The 22,684-nt window shown below is 48.9% G+C and overlaps 1 protein-coding gene across 1 annotated transcript in view; it reads right to left on the bottom strand.

The window, feature by feature from the left end:
* Positions 1-22,684, bottom strand: part of LOC126569815 (uncharacterized) — a 141,349-nt gene that overhangs the window by 87,619 nt on the left and 31,046 nt on the right. The window lies entirely within an intron of this gene.

Raw genomic sequence — 22,684 nt, 5'->3', positions numbered from 1 at the left:
TTTGGCATAAATGTTGCACGGACAATAGCTCTAAAAACTCCAAAATCACTAACATAATAAATGTCAATAAATAAATTGTTTCATTAAAAATGAAGAATTGAGAAATATTTTGCCTCTAAAATGGTTTAAGACTTGTGTACTGTTTCCAAGATGAACCGAAATGCTGCATTAACTAAGGTGCTGCATCATCCTTCGTCCTGTCTTTGACGCTAAAGCAAGGCAACGCCAAGAACAAAATATTCCAAGCACAAGAAAAAGAAAAAAAAATGTGATAGGAAACACGTCGCCGGGCCAACCCGAACCGCCCGAACCGGAATGTAAAACGTGATAAATAGAAACTTTTCCAATGCCGAAACATGCCGAAAGTTGGCCGAAATAAATAAAACCATCGCCCAAGTTTTCGCCACAGAACACACAAACCGGCTCCACTTTCCAATATGGCCAAGGGGTCCTCCGGGGGGAGGGGGGGGGGGTCTTGGGGCGCCAAAACACTGGCAAAAATGTGCAGGAAAAGCCCTGCCCTGGGCCTGGTGCAAAATAGTAAAATGAGCAAATTTTCGGTGGCCCACCCGACGATCCATCTAACGTGTGTTTTTTGGGGAGGTAAATCACGTGCCCAGAGCACCATAAAACGACAGTTACAACGAGAACCATTCTCGGCTCTCGTCCGCTACGCCACTGACGCTGCGCTCCGGTGGCCTCCTTCCTCGATCCACCGAAAAACCACGATGAACACATCAGCACATGCCGGAGCCACAGCCACACCGAACCGAACTGACGAGCACAATAGAACACAGTGTGCGAGCGTGCGAGTGAGCGACGGAAGGGTACATTATCGTTAAAGAGAACGAATGGCCAACTCCCGCCCAACCATTCCAGCCAGGCCGGGGCACGCCCGGTGGAGCAAGCGGGAGGCAAGTGGCCATAAAATGTGCACACACACACACACACACACACACACACAGCGACACACAAACGACAGTCTGTCATTCGTTGGGACCACTGACTGACGTGGACGTGCGGTGGTCGGTTCCGTCGCTTCCTCTTCCTCCTCCGAGCGAAGCCACTCACCAACGGCCAACGACAGCCCAAGCCCAGGCTAATGTAAAGGGCGTGAGGCCAAATTGGAGAAATGACCGAAAGGATCATCCATCCATCCCCCCCCCCCCCCCATTGCACCTCCCCGTCCCTGCCCATCGTCCATTCCTATTGTTCTCTCACTCTCGAGTCGAGCCGAGTCCCGTCGCTTGAAGTCCGTGACAGCAACCGTAAGCTGGCAGGCACCGTAAAAATGGAACCACTCCGGCCCCGTTTCCTCTGGCACATGGACACCGAGGACGCCCGGCCAAAAACCAGTGCATTCCGGTGGGAAAGAGGGTCAGAGGCGCTCGGATAAACGCCTGTTCGCTCAGTGGTGGAGCTGGGAAGTGATAAATTAACATACACAAATAGTTTCGGTTCGGTTATAATCATCGTAATAATAATGCTAAACCCGAATGACCTCTCTCACTCTCTCCCTCGGTGTGTGCTCGCGCATGTTAGTCGCTTCATGGAACATCCCACCATTGTCCTGGTAGGTGGAGTGTATGTGTGGCTCTATCTTTACTACTGCACCACTGCGATGATGATGAGCTTGCGCATGATGGCCGTTCGGGGCCGCGGCTGTGGCAAAATATGCTTTATACGCAAACGGTATCCTTCGGCAAATTGGCCAGTCGGGAATCTGCGGAATTGCGGCTTGCGCTGTTAACTCGGTTGTGTTCCTGCTGTGTTACGAGAGGACACCAGGTCCATAAAACGGACCGTGCGATTGTGGGAAGCGTGTGAACGATCGAGATCGGTGATCGTTGTGATTTGGAAAATTGTTCGTCGTTGACAAGTGCTCCGCGACGGCAAGCCCTTCTGTTCTAAAGTACCATTGAACCATTTCGGGTGGTAGGGTTGTTTCAGAAACATTATTTAGAATAAATATTCACATGTGAATATTCATTGGAAAAAAAAATTCATGTCCAATACTCTGAGAAACACAATCAAGGAAATTTTAAAATGATGGTGTAACTTCAGCCATCGTCGTGTGATGAACTCAATTTAAGTTATCTATTATTCGTATACATGAATGAGAAATAGGACAAACAATGGCTAGAGGAAATGTAAAGATTGCGTGCGGCTTTAGATATTTTTTGATAGCCAATTCGAAATGTAGTCAAACACACTGGAACAATAAATTTTTAATTATGGATCATGTATGTTAAAACGTTACAAAAGGTTCATTAATTTACATTTATAGTTTTATCAAGAAAACAGAGGATAATACTCTTAGATTAGCTCCCTGTATTTGATGTATGCAAGCATTGATCAAAGTACTGATTCTCCCTCGATGATGCTTCAATGTATTTCATTAAAAGCAGCCTCCAACAAGTTACGGAAATAATGAAAAAAAAAACTTCACAAGCCCAGGTACGCCCAAGAAACATTAACACACCCTGAAATGGATGTCATCGACGGATCGATGGAAGAACATTTCTTTTTTCTCTTGAAATCAATTATGATTCCTATCCTTAAACAGCACTTTGTCACGAAATCACTTTCCCAAATTGCCATCTCGATTCCCCGACCGATCGAACGATGATAAAAACATCACTTACTTCCGCTAAGTGCCGCTCGACATACAACATGTAAATCTCACTTCCGAGAAGCCGCCAGAGGATCCACTTCCACCGAGGATCCGCTCTTGCAAAAATGTCCCATCACTGTTGGAAGGTGCACGATTGTGTGTGTCGGGGTGATCATAATTTTATTAATCCCACTTAAGTACATTAAAACCCATCAACCGCCCCGCGCGCGTATCCTTCGCGCACACCACTGGTCAGCAATTATCAAAATGGCGGAACCGCGACCTTTTTCCGACCGTTCCCCAAACCATTACCTGTTTTCCTTCAAACGAAATTCGCCGAGATCGAGAAAAGTGCCAAACATGTTTTCCGTCAAGAGGAAAAGTCACCGGCCAACGGTGACTGAAACGGGCGCCTCCTGCGCCGATAATTAGATGAATCGAGGTTTATTACGCTAATCAGCGGAATTGCTCTCTCACGCCGGCTCTTTGTTCTGGTCGCAACGGCAGGTTAGGCTTTTATGCTCTCCATCGGCTCACCGTTTCGCCTCACGGGAACAGCCACAATTCAAACGGACCTTACGGACGCTATTTATGTGCGCTGCGGTACTTTTCTTCATGTTTTGGCTCATTTTCCCGTGGTGGCCATCACTGGAACGTTCCCACCGTGCCGTGACTTGATTCCTCGTGCCTTTTTATTTGCCATTTTTCTACCTCGCACACACACAGACACGCAGATACACACCTTCAATTTGTGCTAATTGAATGTCTCGCTTATGCTGCATACCAGCCGACGATTCCAGCGAAGCGTAAGCCCGTCTGCCATAGCCCGGCATCGCAGCGACAGGACATTAGTTTTTCGCGTGCCCAATACAATTGTGACAGCCGCACAAGACCCAAATGGTTCACGATTCTCCCGCGTGACGCGAGGGGAAATAATTGATGATAGTCACACGGAACGTCACGCACCACCACCACCACCACTACCGCAACGAGCGTGTGACACATTTGCACCGGACACGGACACAGCCTTTCCAATCATTCGCGCAACAACACCTCTCTTCGCCCGTCGGTTCAGGTTTGCCCGCGAAACTGTCATTTACATAATGAATGGTTCGTGCTAGACCGGAGCATCTTCTCCATTAGCGGACACATTTCATTAGCCATTAACACGCCGGTTTGACCGAAAACGCATACAAATCATACCGTTCCGGTCGTAGCACTGCGCGGCGAAGAGTGGGCTTAGGTCCCAATCCACGAAATGGACTGTCATGATTTGCCTGAACTCCCGAACCGGGCAGGTATGCGCGAGAGATAGAAACGCAAAACGTCGACACTCCCTAAGGTGTTAAGCCTTTTTTTGTTTGCCAGTTCGTACCCAGCGGAAAGACCTACAAAGCAATCCGACGGACGAGCGAGCGGGAGTGGCCAGGAAATTAGCTGTTGTTGTGGCTCCCCCGGCCTCGTCCTCCCATCGGGGTGATGGTCACGAAGCCAGACACTAATTGGAGTGATTTAATCATGTAATTTTCATAATCCCTCCCCGGCACGAAGCTTCAACGCGATGCCATCCATCAAAATCTTTCGCTTGACCGCGCTTGAGGAAGGATAGCGTGCAAGGTGGACACGCGGATTAGCATTATTAAATCTCGATGCTCAGTGCTCTCCAGAGTGTAACCGACACACCGACACGATTACACGTGTTTCGATTGTAATGCAGCGGAAGGGGGATGACAGGGTGCGCATTTGCTTTCTTTTTTTTAACATTCCATTTAACTTGCTGTTATCCTGTTGTAACGTCAACCACCCACCAGACGACCACTCAGCCAATGGCTAAAAAATCTGTGTTTGAAAAGCTATGTTATATGAAAAGCTACATCTCACATACCTTTTCTTGTAACCATTAAAATATGTCAATAAACATTATGAACTGAACTGAACTGTTGTAACGTCAACTATTGAAGAGGCCTAACGCCTTACTGTAGTGATTGCAAACAAGCAAGCAAACAATGTCCGGTTTCAAATTGGGACGCTTGAGATCAATGATAAGCAAAAGATTTCTACCGTGAGAAGGAAAACTCTCTAGGCTATCAAAGATAGCATCTTTAACTCCTTTTAACAGACAAAATTATTGGCAAATTATTCCATTTTGAGGTGTATAACTTCTCAAATGATTAGAAGATTTCTCTTATGTGCTCACAACTTATTTAATCACTTCTTCAGCTAAGGCTAAGAAAGCCAGCTTCGATACAACAATTATTAATAACTTTATCAGTATGGTAATGTTTTAAACAGATTAGTGGCCATCAAGTCAGCATCGAATTTAGATCAAACAGAATCCTTTTTCGAGGGTTTAAGTTCAGGACTTCATTACATTTTACATTTACGCATTTATGGCGCGTCCAGACTCTCAATAAAACGTTCTTGGCCTATTCGATAACGGATTCTAGCTACCAAGTTGTTGCCAATAGGATTACGATACCCGCGTTAAATCCTACGTTTATTTCTATAAAGAGATCAATTGACCATGCTTAGTCTACCACCGAGTCAATGCCGTCCGCAAGAAACACATCGTCCAAGACCAAAGAAAGCGTCAGTTCAGTTCAGTTCAGCTGCTCCTAAAGTTGCTCAAGCTCCAAGCACAATCACCACGACGTATCGGAAGCGGTTCTCCGGACAAAGAAAGACAAAGTGAGCCGGATCTAATTCGGGATACAATTTGCGCTCACCGTTTAAAGCTGATAAGGAAGCGAGAGGCCGAGACCAATTCCGATCCACTAGCCAGCGGCAGCCAACGCCAGTCCATCTGTCCGCGCGGTCGACGGTCGGTGCCGGACGTACCCACTACAGAATGATGCAAGTGCAATTTGTTTCGGTTGCTGCCAGGGGTCGGCGGCGTTGGCGAACCATCACCGGCGACCACGGAACCAACTAGTGGTGCACCAAGGCTCCAGCAACAAACACCGCTGCCTCCCACTGGCCCCATGGAGAGAACGAAGAGATGCACTGACCGACGAAAGGCGAAACTTTTACCGGCCAAGAAGCCGCACAAGCACCAGGCAGCAGCAGACAAACGATCGTATGCGGTGGTTACCGCTCACCACTGCACACCCACCCATCCCACCCATCCCACCCATCCCACCCATCATCACGTGTGTGTCTGTGTGCTTCTGTTCTGTTCTGGGCCGCCCTGGTGTGGGAAGTTTATATGTTTATTTGCCTTCGGTAGAAACAATATAAATGAGATTATGTGAAAAATAAGTTGCCCAAGCTGCAGCTAGTTTTGTTCCGTTTCGAACACTGACGCTGCCGCTACCGCTGCTGCTACTCCCAAGGCCCATGGAAGCCAACACGGACAACGGAACCGAACCGAACCGAACTGGTGTCGAATCCGAATCTGGCTCTACACTTTTGCGGCCTGATGTGCGCCGGTGGCAGACAACTTAAATAAATATCTCGATTCGCAGACCGCTACGACTGCAGACCCCGTCCCGAATGCCGGGTGGAGAACCAAAGGATGGAGGATCCCGGCCCCGGCCGAGGTGGTGTCAGTTCCGTTTCGTGGCGTTCGTTTTTGGGGGCGGCCAAACACAACCACGACGACGACGGCGAGGACAACGGCGAGGACGACCAAAATCTGCTCGTGCAACTCACGTACCGCACAGAGTTCAACATCGACAGCGATGCGGTGCATTCGTATTTGCATGTCCTCCGCCGTTCTCGCTGCGTATCTCGCATCTCCCGAGCAGGACGAACAGCCGGCCTCCTAAATGGGACCCGGGGAGTCATCAAAGTTTCGCCGCAAAACCTCTCATAAGCAAACGTGCAACCGCCAGCGGCACATAAACAGAACCGAGAACCGAGTCGCCGGAGAGAAGGCAGCAACCTTCCTCTAGCAACAACGCGCGAGCACGTCTGCATGGCTCGATGTCTAAATTGCAAACGACTGCCGCTGGCTGGTGTGGTGGTATGATTGGCGGTTCCTGCCAACCCCCGCTTTCCACACTTCCTCTCCTCTTCCTCTCGTAGCTTAAACGAGACATCTTTCTTCGCCGCTTGGCTTTCAGTACGGCGCCCAGTGGTGAACCAGTGGTGAACGAGAAAAGGCTGAAAAAATGCTTTAAAAAAAGTTTCGAAATGAATTGCACCACTTTTCTTTAATGTTTTCATAACACAACGTTTTCAACACAAAGAAGCGGATTCGCGGGGTAAAACAGGTATGTTCTGAAAGTTTTGGACGACAAACGTCGACTTTGACGAGATTTGGCAAGGAATTTTACTTAAAAATTTATCTTCAATTCACGATTAAGATGATTTTTACGTTTAGTTCGCAAACAAAGAATCAATAACGCACAAAGTGATAAGTTTGTGCTTCTGAAAAGGAATTTTCCTTGCGAAATCCTTCAAAAATATTCTACTTCCTCCAAACGCGCTGTTTGCTCAATGTAACGCATTCCAAATACTTCAACAAATCACTGGTCGCCACTTCATGGTGCGTCATTCTGCGCTGCTGCTGCTACCCTATTAATTAAGTACAACCATCCCGTCCGCCCTTCTGTGTCATCGCCTAAATTGGGCAACGTTGCTCACAAGCCGCACCTCACAGAGACAATGGCCACCGCCACCACCACCGAATCGCCGCAAACAAAACGCACAACCGGTTCACTTCACGATGCTGCATTGGCATGCACCGGCATCCAGTGGGCATAAACATACACGTGCTCTCCGCCAGCAACAAACACCACCATCGTCAACATCGACCACACTGTCTTCTTCTTCACCCTCATCGCCGTGTTGTAGGTTTTTCCCCGGTCCAAAACCCAAAATTTTCCGCTGCATCTCAATCGACGAGTCGAGCACCGGAGCACCCGGTGGGAGCGCCGGCCACTGACGATAAGGATGCTTGGTCATTAATTAGTGTTTCTGGGGAGCCGAGAGGAAGATGGAAGGACACGGTACGCAGTGTGTTTGCATGTGTGAGAAAACAACCACCGTGGAAACAAGTGCAGAAGCTGGCGCGCATAAGATTTATGCGCCCCCGGGTTTCCCCACCATCAGGACGAGGAAATATGAAAGTTCCGTCACCGATTCGGTTCGAAGCGAAAGTTTGCCAGGTTCCGGTTTGCTCTCTCTCTCTCTCTCACTCTGTGACGAAGCAACATTTCTCATAAACCTGGTCCGAGAACTCGGTATGTGTGCGTCTGCCCGTGTATGTGTGCTTGTGCGCTACTGTCAGTGACGTTCGGAGCTTGTTTACTACTTGTGTTCTCGCCTTCGGTCACGCTGTTCTCGCCGTCCGCAAGTCGAGAGCAAGTCGTCCGAGTTCCGTCCAATGTTGTCTAATTAGTTGGTAAACAGCTCTAGCTCTAGTCTCGGGCTCCTGGTTCGGGCTTCGACAGCACGAGAGTGTGGCCACAGAAGGCCGAGGATCCGCTTCACTTTGCCACAAACCCCACCAGCCAGCCCCGAGGATATCCGCCGATGCCACAATTTGATTTAGACGAACTGACCCAAAACTGAAATCCAGGCCCCAAAGTCTCGGAAGTGCCACAGACAACCCAGCCCGCCAGCCCGCCAGCCCGCAAACAAATGAGAGTGGGGAAAACTTCGACCATACTGGCTGCTACTACTACTACTACGCTCGTTCCCTCGCACTCGTTCGATCTAATTCGATGGCGATGGATAAGGTAGCTTGGAAGGAACCGTAACGAAGAACCCAAGATTTATGCCCGGGTCCATCGATTTGACGAAGATATAGTCGAAGGCCGACCGGACGCAAACCGGACCGGCAAATCACTCCCTGTGCTCCGTGGTCCGTGCTCCGTGAAAGGGAGCATCACGCCTTTCGTACGCACATGTTGATCTCGAGCAACACAAACACACCCACCTACACAATATTGGGAAATCCTCACACTAATTGGACAGGAAGACGATGAAGAAGCCTCTTACGAGCGAGCGTTGGTTTTTGGGGAAATTAAGCTTTGGTTTGCCGGACAGAAGGGGAAGGGGGGGGGGGTGGAACTTTCATCAAAAGCTACTCCTTGGAAGGGGGGACTGGGTTGGGATCACGCCCGACCAGTGACCGGTCGACCGGATTGCCATAATGAAATGAAAGGGAAAAGTTAGTTTCACACTTCTTTGGTTCCCTATGTTCCTTGGTCGGCGTCGTGACCGAGAGTGGCCGTGCGTAGGCCCCCAAAGTGAAGAATGAAGGATTTAATCTTTCTACGTCACAAGACCACCGGTCACCGGACCGACAGCCGGATAGTCTTTGACCTGATTCGCTCGCTCTTTGCCACCGCAACATGTTGGCGTGCATTTAATTAATTGAATTATTCCTTCAAGAAATTCGATCGATCGGCCACGAAGATCGTGCCGTCATCGCAATCGAAATGTCTTTTCTTACGTAGAGTTTCGTGGACGACAACGGACGAAACGATGACAATTTCATTCCGGAACCTCGCGGTAATGATTCACTTGCGCTGCGGCATTTCTTAAGATTGGAAACCCGCCACAGACCACGGGAACAATCCGATCGGTTCGCTGCACTAGAGGGCGCGGGACCACGCGATGAAACTAATTATTTAATTGAGTTACCTCTTTTATGCTCCACTCTCGGCACCACCAGCAACACCACACCTAATGCTCTCGTGATTCATAAAACGTCAGCTTAATGCACATGCGGCCACAGGCGCACCCGGGGAGGATACCCGGCCCAAAGCAGGACATGCCATCACTCGCTCGTTCGCGATGCTGGCGACGTTCGTGACAAATGGTACACCTTAACGAACCGGCCATCATCATCATCGTCATCAAAACCGGAGCGAACCACAACAACTGCCACCCTGCCAGGGTGTATGTCTGTGGGGCGCTATGTTGAGGATAATAATTTGCGTAATTTTATTGGCACCACTCCCCAGGAGCGAGGGCTCTGGTTTGCTGGTTTGGTGGTTCCGTGGTAATTAGCCTCACCAGCGTCCCAAAAGTCCATTATCGCTAACCACGCGCGCACTCGCACACACAGACAATCGGAGTCACGGAGAAGGGTGTGACGATGGCATGCATGAGCTGGTCGCATGTTTTACGCCGTGAGACCACGCTAGCAACCACCCCAGGACGGGTCTAATCACATTGAGCAATGCGGCATCTCATCGATGGAGACGATTCCTCGTAATGGCGCATGTTTCAGGCACTGGGAACCTCCAAAGGCACATGGCATGGCACACGGCATGACGCACGCAATGGCTCTGGTTTCGTGGAAAACAGAGGAAAAAACCCCGGCGCTGAAAACGAAATTAATAAATTGTACGAGTCTTAATTAACAAGATTACGCGTCCTTCGCTGTTTTTCCGTGTCGGCAATGTGTCAAGCTACATTTCACGCACTGAACCCCCCCCCCCCCCCCCCTCATGCAATGCACAACCGCTCGCCCGTTCACAATCGTCCGAGCTCCATTTAACCAGACTAAACCGGTGAAGCGGTGCGGCTTCCGGTGGGCTTAGGGCCACGGAGGTACAATCCGGGCTCACGGGCAATTGAGCGCACCCCACCGCACCCTTAGCCGTTTGCCGTTGAAACGACCTTCCGCTCAATTGATTCGATGCCGTGGGCATTTTCCAAAAACAGGCCGATACCGCGAACGGAGGCATCTGTTGCTCGGCCGGCGCGCGGCTCTATCTAACAATCTGTAAATCGGTTGATAAGCATTTGATCAGCTTTTTGGCAGGCTTTCCATGGCCTTTTTTACGCTATGGCTCACCTCCTTTGAGGGTCTTCCTAAATTGAGAGTCTTTAACGAACAGTTCGTTGCAGTATGGTGCGAAACGGATGGACCGGAAAGGGAGAATGATAAAGTCAATCAGATGGCACGGCTGACGAGGAATGTAGCTATCCCCGGTTCCTAATGAAATTATAAATATTGCAAGATGGCTTTAATGGGGACCGTCAATGGCGTTTAACAGTCCATTATGATTTTGAACATGGTGCTCCATTTTTATAAAGGATCACATTATAAACAATCTCTCTTAAATTACGTTTAACTATTGGCGAGGGAAAATGACACTTTGTTCCGTTTTGTATATTAGACACAGTCCTATTCAAGTTCCAGGATTTGATAGAGCATTCTGCTAAACTTTCTGATATTGTTTTCCGTCAGTAAATTGCATCGCAAGCGTTTAAAGTCCCATCCAGTAATCTAGAAATAGTCAAGTTGAATTTACAGCCAAATTAGCTATTAAAGGTAAATCATATTATACAACTTACATGCTCAAACAAATCATTAAACATATAACGGTCTACAGCAGCGGTCTCAAACTTCTATTCATTTGCGGGCCGCAGAATAAAGTGACCGGCAGACATCAAACCGTAGTTTAAAGTATAAATCAATCCGCGGCCTATTTTTTTACATAATTTGTAGTTGTATGGCTTTTATTAAATTTGCTTTTCGCCACCAAACCTCAACTGGTGCCGATGTTCGTGGCCAGAGAGGTAAAGGCAATAACAATACTGTCGAAACCCGATAATGGAGGCGCCAGGTAACCGGTAGAATTGCATAGTTTCAGGGGTTTTGTCAAATAAATTTTAAATCGCAAAATAATCCAAGAATCTCAAACTCCAATATGTGGTGAATGTTGAAATAATGGAAAAATGTTTATTCACAGACGCTACACGCCGCTTGATGACCCAGTGTCAAGCAAATCGTATAAAATAAAAAGAACCGAAACTCTCTATCCGTTAAAAAGACAGGACTCGTTTGCAAAAGTAAGGTTCGCAATATTCTAAAACCAGAAATTTGTTTAGTTTCTGCAGCTGCATTGCTTCATTAAAAAAACATCCCACCGTATAAATTCTTATTCGAAACACTTCAGTTATCCAGCAAACTACAAACAATTTAAGCAGTGCCGTAATGTCCGATTTCTTTCTCGGCACAAGCCAAAACCCCATAAACTCTAGCTCCAAAACCCCCGGCGCGCCTCTTATAATCCCGGCCAATTATCTCGAAATTTCGTCTCGCTTAAAAGCCAATTCGAAAAATGGCACTAATTAGACAACTGTGTTACATTTCATTCGCAGAGATTTATGCTTAAACTTTCCAAACGAAAGTGACGTAATTTGGCCCACCCAGTGAGTCCCAGACCTTCCCTCCACCATCCGTCCTCCCCTTATGCTCCTGAGTGCCGGTGGTTCCCAGTGGCCGGTTCTGCCAAAAAGCGTGCGATGCTGTAATGGACAGTTTTACGACAACCCCTTTTTTAAATAACTGCTCCATGGTCTATCACGGCGTTTGGTGTCTGGCGGAAGCTACCACCAGCAAGAGAGAAAGAGAGATAGAAAAAAGAGACAGCAACAAAGAAACCGGCGGTGCAAAAAGTGCGGCAAAAAGAGGAAAAGTTAAAGACACGATGGGGAGGAAAACAGAGCAAACAAGAGAAGAAAAAAAAAGCAGGAAAAAAGCCGGAAAAGCCGGCCCACACGCCAAGTGACCGGTGGAGGGCAGGACCCGAAAAGAAAGAAATCGGCCTGAGCAAACAGAACATAAATCTAATTTCCTACAAACCACTTTCTTGTCCGCCCCGCTTCCGACCGCCGCTCCGTGCTCCCTCCGTGCGCAATGGTGTCCGATGGTATCCGACCCCTGATGCCCCTCGTTTACCCCGCGCCCACTGGGCCCTTCTCCGGAGCAATGAGAAGACGAAAAAAGCCCTACAATTACCCTCCTCCTCCTTCTACGGTAAAAAAAAGGTCTGACCAAGGCGTGAGGAAAAGTGCGGAACAATCGAGGGCACCCGAAACAGCCAGATAAAAGCTTCAAACTTTTGCTCGCTGCTCCCATCCTTGGGAGGCGTGGAACTCATCATACTCATTCCTGTAGCGACCGTGCTTGCGCGCTTTTCCAGTGCACCATCATCGATGCTTTTGTGCCATTCGAGGCCAACAACACTCAGCAGCTGAAGAAGCAGCATCAGCAGCAACAACAACGCGAACCCTTACCCTTGCAGTCTTGGATTCGATTCGATTCTTTAGTTGGATTATTCTTCTTTTAATTCCCGATTCCTTACACCCCCCCCCCCCCCCACCACCCCTTTCTTCCTCACTTCCTGGTTCGGCGAAACCTTTTCCGTTTTTCCCACCCATTTTCCCACCAAACCAGTTTTTGGCAAGCGCGAAGATAAATTCCGGAAAAAATGGCCCCGACGTCTCGACGTCCTCCCATCGCCCGTCCGCGGCTGAGTGGAAGTGCAAACAGTAAAACTTTTATTTGTCATTTCTCTTCTTTTCTTTCTTTGTCCGGCCATGTATCGTGCCGCAAAAAGGGGGCGGATTTCAGAGCTTTCGGTCCCGGGGATAAGGTGTAAGCAACGACCTCTCTCGCAAAACGACAAAAACAAAAGGACGGAGTGAAGCGAAAGGTCGTGGTTCGCGTTGTGCCCGCGACCTACGAGTATCTAATGTTTATCTTTTCAGTTGTTGTCGTCGCGGGCGCCCCCGGCCGGCGTTCGCATTGCTTCGATTTGTTTCCCTCCCATTTGGTCTCGAGCACCAAAAGTCACGGATCCAACCCAGCGAGACTCGGCAACGGGCCAGCCACCGGGGAACAACTCCTTTTATCTCAAGTGTTGGCAGGAAGGAAAGTTTGTCTTCTAAGCGCCAGCCTAGAATGCCATGCCGGCCATTCTCGGCACCTTCCACCAGTTTTCCATCACACTCGACTCGTTCTGCTGGCTTTAAGTTGTGCCCGGTTAGTGGAAAGCGGATTACGCGGTGATCAGGAAAGGGGGGAGGGGGGTGGACCACCAGGTTGTCACCGGGCACGTTAATCAGTCTCGTCGTCGTCGGGCAATCGGAAACTTCTGATCAGTGGCTAATGCACACATACACCGCAACGCTCGCTGACGGGGAAAGCTGGTGGGAATTTCATTTGCTAATGACATCAGCGTCACACGCTTCCGAATCAGTCCCAGCGCACTGCAAGACGCACGCTCGTCCCCGTTCGCTCGGAGATGCTGAGGCTTTCGGAGTTTTGAAGCCAATTCCTCCCCCTGGGAGAGAGTCCCGGACAATCCCGGGGATTTCGAAAATCAATAATACCCAGACGACATTATGCCAGTGAGCGGCCATCGAACCGACGACGGTCAAGCGGCCGTCGCCAGGCGAAGGCGAAGCAATCGATAGCGCCATATGCACATACGAGGGCCACAAACCAATGGAATGCAGACCTTCCTCGTACAGCTCGGCGCGAACCACTGGCCGAATGCTATGTCTGCAGCCATAATTAGGACGGCACATCTCGTCAACACCCGTTCCCCAGTACAACGACGATGAAGACGACGACGACGACGGATCGGTACGATTCCCAGCGGACGAAGGAAAAAAGTGGCCCTGGATGGGGTTTAGCCAGGGCAATTGAACCACGATGTCACGATGTGTGCGCCCTCAATGCTCGGTTGAAGTCGGATGCAAGAATTTAAAGTGAAAATTGAAAATCCGTGTCGGTGAACCTGCAAAACCGATGCGTCCGATGTCGAAGCGGTGTACTATTTACCGAACAACTCGAACACTGAGTTCTTCTTCCGAGAAAAGAAAAGTGGAAGAGAAAGTCCCAAATACCTTCAGTTTGTGTCCTCAACAGGAAACCATCGTGATGATGATTCGGCAGAAATAGCAGCAAAGTGAATTCTTTCCCTCTCCCGAGATGGTGTTGATTGACGGTACCACCCACCATCATGGACTCGCATCGAGGCGGCATTCGCTTTGCATACTGTCAGCGAGCCAGATTCCTCACCGTCAACCATTCAACCTAACCGAAAAACCGTGCTCCAGAAAACCTTCCTTGGCATCCACATTCGTCGTCGTCTTCGTCGTCGTCGTTGTCACCCAGAAAGGATGCTTTGCATATTCACAGCCCCAGCCGCGTACGGCAAAAGAACGAAGATACATACGGCTGTATGTCGCCCACTTTGTCCCTTTCTCTTTATCAATTGCACCACACAAACTATTCACAGTTGATGCCATCATGTCAGGTCGCATTTTGCCCGCGAAACACCAAACCGCCACACCAGACCGGCAAAATGTACCAAACAAATCACCACCCAGCTCGCTGCCTTCACGCCTTGGTGGGTGGAACCTAAATGCTGCACTCCAACCTGATCCTCAATATTTCTGTGGACGCTTATGTGCATCTTTGCTTTGTGTGGCCGACTACAAACAAACCAACACACGCATACAAAAGAACTTCACACGGTTTCAAACCTTCAAAACCCACACAGCGAAGAACTGGATGTGAAACAGAACTGAAGTAATTATACAAATTAGAAGCATCACGGCACCGAACGACTGACGCCGTATTGAGACCGATGCTGACATGCCAAACGGAGCGAATGCCAAGACGCGCAAAGAGCGTCACCATCGTCAGCGTCTGGCACCGAGCGCGCGCGACTGCACTCCTCTTCCCCTGGGTCGCCCCTTAAAACTTCCCGAACGCAAATCCTTTAAGCACTGAGCACCGTGAAAGGCAAAAAGGTCTCTTTCACCCGACGCACACAACAGCGCTCAATGGAGGGCTTCTTCCCCAGTGCCCAGCCACAATTAAGAATGCACCATACTGTTTACAAAACACCATCAACACAATTACACCATAAAAACAAATTTACTCCACCACTTGCGTCGTCGTCGTTCGTTCGTACTACGAGCAGGGCACAGATTTTCCTCTCCCTGGCACCGTGGTCCCGATGCTGGCGCATCCATTCTACCACCACCCATTGACTTGCGGTTGTGGCACGGACTGTGGCTCGATGAGAAGCCAAACAGAGAAAGAAAGCAAGCTCCGTACGCGTCCGTGCTGTTTATTACAGCGGAAAGAACGCTGGGAAAACCCGAAGCACCAGCAGCCAGAAGGCAGCTCTCTCTCTCTCTCTCTCTCTCTCTCTCTGACGCCCCTGGCGAAATCAGCGGGAGCTCATTTTCCATTCATTTGATGCAGCGCACATGCTGTGCATTCCTTGGCCTTACCTTCGCTGTATTTGATTATGATGTCTGGCTGGTCTGCCAGCCAGTGGAAGGTTTGTGTTATCCAAATCCTTCCGTTTTCTATGCTCCATTCACCACCATTTTGTTGTTTCTCTCCGGCTCCAGTGCTCGCGCTTGGCACCAAAGGGGCGTAAAAACTACATTTTTACAAAGCAGCCACATACCGGACCACCACCATCACCACCAACATCCCAACACGGTGCTCGCGACCGAAAGTGCATTTCGATTCCATGGAGCGACCAGCCATTTGTGTGTATAGAGCGCAACGGTCTGGTAATGGTTTCCTTTTGCTCACCATTTCATGTCCATTCGTTCCATTTAAGCGGATTCTATACGGTTCGTCCCGGTTGTGGTGCTCCTGTTCCTCATCAACGAGACCGTGAAGCGTGCGAATGAAGTGTTCCCTATTCTTTTTTGTTGGGAAATCATTTCACCCAACCCAACCACCATTTCGCCATTTTGTTTTACATCGAAGTGTAAGTTTGTCGGCTTCCTTTATGAAATCGGTTTACGCCCAGCAACGTCACCGCTGAGTCATGCCGGCCACGGCCATCGTCCATTACGGTGAGCTATCACTACTAAGGAGTTCCTAGAGGCCCGAAGAACCGTTTTTCAACAACAAATTTAGCACCCAAGGCACAATATTGCCGAAAAGTCCATGAAGCCATTGCCAGAACGAAGCGGCTCGCTAGCCGTTTGTTGCCAAAGTTGTTTATCGCCCGGTCCGCCCGGAAGCCGCCGGTCAAAGCTACGACTAGTACGTGAGTTCTACGAGCTTCTACTCCTGCTGCTGCTGCTCTGCTCCAACAGCCCAAATGTTTCGATTCCACCGAAATTGCAACTCAGGTAGAAGCTGATGGCCGGACCTAATATCATGGCGGAACACTGGACATTGGTGTACCGGTGGTGTTTCAGGTCTCTACGTGAAATTTGTTGCCAGTTCTGCCGGAACTGAGCTACCCAAAAAGACCAACTGGAGTGTTAGTATGGGAAGAAGAGAAAATTTTCCCCAAGTCAAGCACCTCGCTGGCAGGTTGTGCAATTCGCCAACATACCGACATGCACCTCACATGAAGTTGGAGACCGACCAGTCCTTCGCCAATATTGCAACCATCTTCCGAGTGGGTTTTCTTTCATTTGTACCGATTCCCCTTGGAGACTCCCTCCTTTGGTCAGCGTGAGGCTCAATAAAATGAAGAAAGCTATGGCAACCAGCGCCATGTCCAACGAAAGGGTTTTTGGGATGCTTCTTTGGCCGTTTTTCCTCTCCGTTTTCATATACTAGTCCAATTTCTTTCGATCGAAATTGCACCCAAGCAACATAGTTGTGGAGCGACGGAGAGGAGAGAGGGAGAGACCTACGGCCCCACCGAGTGGTCGAACTTTTCCCCCCCCAACAGACTTATGGTCAGCTCGTCCGTACGTCCGTTCGCTTGGCACATACATTTGCTCCAATGATTATTTGCCTCACATGCACCAGGCGGCTGCAAGCAGTTCCGAAGTCTCAGGATCCCATTCGATTGCTGCTTCATCTTCGTCCATTTTCCGAGACGGAAGCACATTTTCCCGGACCGAAAAGAACGGAAAAATAAAACATGATGATGCATTGGCTAGCGGAGGGCCGAACCTTATTCGATCCATGTTTCCCTGGAAAGATCCGTTCTAGGCCGTTCTTCGGTCATTCGACAGTGATGGTGGCCCGAAATCGATACAAATCATCGAAACATTCACCCGGAATCAAGCTCTGCGTTGCTGATGCCTGATGTCTGATTCTAATTAAGTCTCGTCTCGTCCCGCCTTACGGCGACAAGCAGCTGCACCGGCTGCAGTCTTGCACGGGACCTGCTGGCCCTCTACGTCGACGATGCTCTCGATGATGGCTCGTCCGCAATTATGAAGTAATAAATTGACTGGCCTCCCAGCAATCCATCCGACCGCCCGTAGAGCAAGGGATTGATGGATCCTGCAACACAGGACAACGTAAACAACATCGTCTTCGTTGATTCCCCGCCCACCAACGAAACCAAATCCGCTCCGCTTGCTCCTCACGAAACCGGGCGCACCACAAACACCACAATTCAGCGAAGTGCAAGTGAACCGTTGCTCCAGGCCGGTCCTCAACGGTCGAACTCCACGGAGCCGGATATTTCCGGACGTCGACCATCGCCGGGCTGCGTCCAGCTGGTGCTCGCACAAACGGAAGCTGCTTCTCGTTGAAGTAAACAAACACACAATCCTCTTTAATGTGCTACGATCGGCTACCGAAGATTGGCCCTTTTCCGGGTATCATGTAGTGATGTGAGGCCGGAACCACGCCGGCCATGGGCCCCACGTGACGGAGCGGGATGTGTATCGGAGTGGAAATCAAATCAAACCTCAGCTCGCGGCGCGTGCTGAAACGGCAGCGGAATCAGCCGCCACTGATACGCCACTAACGCCACTAATGGTGCGTGACGACAGCGCACCACGAACCACTTTCCACTGATTTGTTTCTGCACCAAGGAACGGCCACCAGTCGGTTACAGCAGGCATGTCGGATACGTTCGTTGGTGCTGGTGCTCGATCACTAGCACACGACCGCCCATCGTTCGTTTATTATTTCTCTTGCATGCCTGCATGCTTACAGCCCGAGCTCTTTCTTATGATCCTTTTTTGCTTCGTGCGCTCTCTCCTTCTTAGCCATGGATTGCCCATTTGTGCGACGCTCAGCACAGTCCTTCAAAAGCAAACGCGTTTGATGTTTATCGTAAACCATTCCACCGAGCGATTATTATTACAGATCGTCCACCACTTGTTTATTGTTCCTCGATGTTACCCATAGCATACATATGCTGCAATTGCTGCTCGCGCGAGAAAAGAATCAAATTGAAGAGAGAATAAAGACAATCGTCGTCTGCAACCGAATGTTCCTGCTCCTCTACTCTAGCATCAATAAGAACATCAATCCTAATGCTTCTACCACAAACATAACGAGCAAGCAGAAATCAAACGCTAAACGCCTGCCAAAAGATTTCCCTCGACCAAAAACCCACAAACCGCCAACTGTCAAAGCAAAAGCGAACACCAACAGAATCGAACAGAACCGTCCGCAGGCCCGACGGGAAACAAGATTTTCCCAACCATTGGCGAATCGGTATGCGCGTGACGCGATGCAAAAATCACCGATTCGTTGGCCCATCGTCGTCGTCGTCGTCCTCGTGCCCATGCGGCCACGGACAAAGTTCAGGGGGAAAAGTTTAATCTTCCTAAAAGCCGGAAACCCGGCAACCAACCAACCATCAAACCTGCCGGTCTCGAGTTCTCGTCGAGCTAGTTAGCCAGTTAGTTAGCACCAACCCCGCGAGGTGGTGGAGGTAGAGGTGCGCCTTGGAACACCCTGAACCTCTAGGTGCTGGCACCCGCCGGATGTAACGCGCAACAGGAAAAACCACAACCAACCAGCCAGCAGCAGCGTAGTTTTGCGTGCGAACAACGTAAACGCGAACAAGCTGTCGTCTCTCGACAAACCGTCGCACACCAACATCGTCCCTCGCTCTCTTGCTTTTGCTCTGCCTATCCGTTAGCTACTTTATGTTTCCCGAGATTTCCCGAGCCACCACCGTAGTGCCGTGTCTCCCTGTGGTACGACACCGGTCGTACTCAACCCAGATGATTCTTCGAACATAAAACTACACGTTTTACTGTTGCTGCCGGGAATTTGATCATCGTTTATCGGCGAAAGCGTTAGAAAGCGGAAGAGGAGCGGAAGGTGGAGAGGTGTAAACCGGTGTACACTTGAGTGGAGTGGAAGTCTTGAGTGTGAAAAATTGGACCACGTTCTCTTTGCCAAAAAAAAAGCTCACCACCACCACCTTCGCTAGGGAAGGCAGAGGGCCGGTTTAGCTGGAAAAAGAATGATTTTCAGGTTTTTCCTTATGAAACGAATTTGAGAAATCACGGAAAATCCATTCGCACGGGCTAATGACAGTTTAATAAACTGGAAAGTATTTCGGAGAAAGTTTCCACAAATCATTCCATGCCGATACGTCCTTCGAAAGGAAAAAAAACATTTATTGCTTGGAACCTTGAAGGAGTAACAGCAACACGTTTAAACATATTTCAATTTTGAATCACCGGGAAACTCTCGACAGTGGCTCAAATCAAGCGATTGATTCACCGCCCCGCCAATGCGTTATCATCGTGGTTCTTTTCGCGCGCCTGTTACATAACCTCACCAACTTAACCAGAGCCCAACACCCATTATTATCCTGCGATCCCGGAGCTCCGGAGCACCGGAGACTCCCTCGCGGTTTTCATCCGCGCCATCTGCTGCACGTCATCGCTCCCCCGTAAACCTTCTGCTCACCCTTTTGCTTCCATCCGGTACCGTGGGGGCGTGAAAAAGGTCCAGGTGGGGGAAAGGGCGGGAAAACTTTTTTGCATCGCCCCGCCCATCCCACGACACCTTACGCCGTAGGCAAAAGAAGAAGTGAACCGATCCCGCCACTTTGAGCGAAAGCGCTTCAATGCTGTTTGTTGGTTTGCTTAAGCCGAGTTTTCCCGGGAAGGGCGAGGGTAGAGAGTCTGTGGGAGTGTTATAACAAATTCCTTCAGTACATTTGCTGTTCATTGCTGCATTTTCGCAGACGGCTCAAAAAGGATATGATCGTCGTTCTGCTTGCGGAACGGCTGGAAGCTATTATTTATCCATTTTATGCAAGTTGTTGAAACCCGCCATTTGCGTATTTGAGTGGCGATAGCTCACGCAGACGGGCAGATCATGTAGCGTTCGAGAAAAATGACGATATTCGTAATTTTGCTGGTATACAACAGCACAACATCCTTTGGCAACTCTCAATATTCATTTTGAGGACGCTACACAACTTCTCAATTATATTTCCTTTTGCTGGTTTAATTATGTTTAAAAATTTCACTTAAATCAAGTGCTCAATATGAAGTCTCGTTATTAAAATGCTTCATGTAGTGGGTTCTGAAAACGCAGGACAGGGAGGTGTTACCAACTCAGCACCAAGCTCTTCACCGAGCGGTGTTTGAATAGGGTCAGAATACCTGGATGCTCAAAAATAGACAAATTGTTTCAGCTAGGAAAAGGAGACCCCACGCTCATCGCCATTTTGATGGATGTGTACGCTGCCTGCCATTTTTTTGCTTTTCTCCAAAAAAGTGCCCGATGTGCAGAACTGAATGCGTGTACGTGAAGGTTTGCTGTTTCCTGTAGCACAAGTTTTTTCATTTACTGAAACACCATTAATTTGCTGCGATGGTTAGATGGTATGCCGTTAGTGCAAATTTGTGGAGCTCTCTTTAGTGCACTCGAAACCCATTTTCTGCCAGGCCAGCGCACACTGGTAATTTCATTTCGATGAAAACTTTACTAACAATGCCCGGGTACGTCAGCAATACTTATTCGAAAATATTTTCACTGTAATCCGATAATTTGAAATGCATCCTTTCTGCTGAAACATTCTCAGGGGATTGATCATTTTTTACCATAGTTTGTAGCATGGAAGCGTAACAAATACCCCATATGCCAGTGAACAGTGACAAGAGCAGGTGAAATATAAATCCAATCACCTGGTCCCGAATTTTCTACAGCGGCGTTTATGTTGGGGTCCCAAGAAAAAAAACCACTACTCTTGGCACACTGATGTAACCATTTTTCATGCTTAGATCAGCACGGTGGCTCTCAGGGGAAACCTGAGCCCAACATCACGGTGCCCACTCTCTCTCTCTCTCTCTCTCTCTCTCTCTCACTTGCTCTCTGATGAAAGCATTCTATCTAGGTAACACAAGAATGTCGCTTTGTTCGCTGCATGTTGCATCACCGGCGGTTCACAAACACACAGACACAGTGCGGTCCTGACCGATACTCGATCAGCTATTCCAAGCTGACGAGCTGCTCAATATTTAATCTGGAGCAAACTAAGTGAACGACACTACCGAGACTTACTGTAGCATGGCGAGCCAGCATTGAGCCTTTTTGGGGTGCATAGCACGACACAACAAGGGTGACCACTTTCACTGTTAGACCATGCATGAAGCAATATCACTAATGGCAGGGTCCACTAAAGGGACCGAATAATCTGGGGAATAGCCTCGATACCAGCCTGGAACCATCATTAAGTGTTCGATTCATTGGCCTTTCGCTGGCCACTACGATGCGACGCTGGAGCTTTAGTGTGCACTTTAGGGGAAAGTTTGGGAGGAATTTCGTGGGCTGGTTGTGGACGAAACTAAAGGTTCTGGTGTCATTATTGGCAGCATTATTAGCCTGTTCTCATATGATTATTAGGCGGGAAGCTCAAAGAAAGAACTTAATTCCTATAATCATTTAATACTTTAAGCAGCATCAGAGTGTTATCTAAATTTCTGTGTCGAAAAACGCAAGTTACACCAGAAAACTTTGCTGACACAAAAAATGGGTGTTAAAAATTAAGCCGCAACGCCGTACATAATTTAATATGTTACAGTAAGCAACTTAATTAAATTGCAATTCAACGATGTTATCGTGAACTTTTCATTGCGCCAATATCATTCCACCCCAAGCTCAAGAAACCGCAGTTCACTAAAGCAGTGCAACGGAACATGTTAATAGACGTCGCAAAATTAAACGATTTCCATTTCCATTTTTCGAACACATTAAAGCACATGCACCGCATGCACATGAAATCATTCATTCGCGTCAACATTATTGCTTGATAAGCGAGTTTTTCGCGAACGCGGGAGCGGGATAGCTACCGGATAATGACACCGGACAGCGCAAACGCTCGCAATAAACTCGCAAACGAAACACCCTTCTGCGGTCCACCGTTACGGTGCAGTGGCAATGCACGGGCCTGCTTTTCCCCACGCACCATAAACGGCCACTCGTGATGACACCGGCTCGCGCATCATTAAATGTACGCCCGGGTGCACGGTGCCAAACTGCCATACTCTCGGTACCCAAAAAACCACTGGCCGCCGTGTAAACCAACGCCGTAAACTGGGCCACCCGCCGGTGGCCGGAAAAAAACTCCCACTCAACCCTATAAAGACATCAAAGGGTGC

This window comes from Anopheles aquasalis, chromosome 2 (assembly GCF_943734665.1).
Source record: "Anopheles aquasalis chromosome 2, idAnoAquaMG_Q_19, whole genome shotgun sequence".
NCBI classification, from domain to species: Eukaryota; Metazoa; Arthropoda; class Insecta; order Diptera; family Culicidae; genus Anopheles; species Anopheles aquasalis.
Note: the sequence above shows the minus strand (reverse complement) of the source record. Positions and strands in the feature narration are given on the sequence as shown.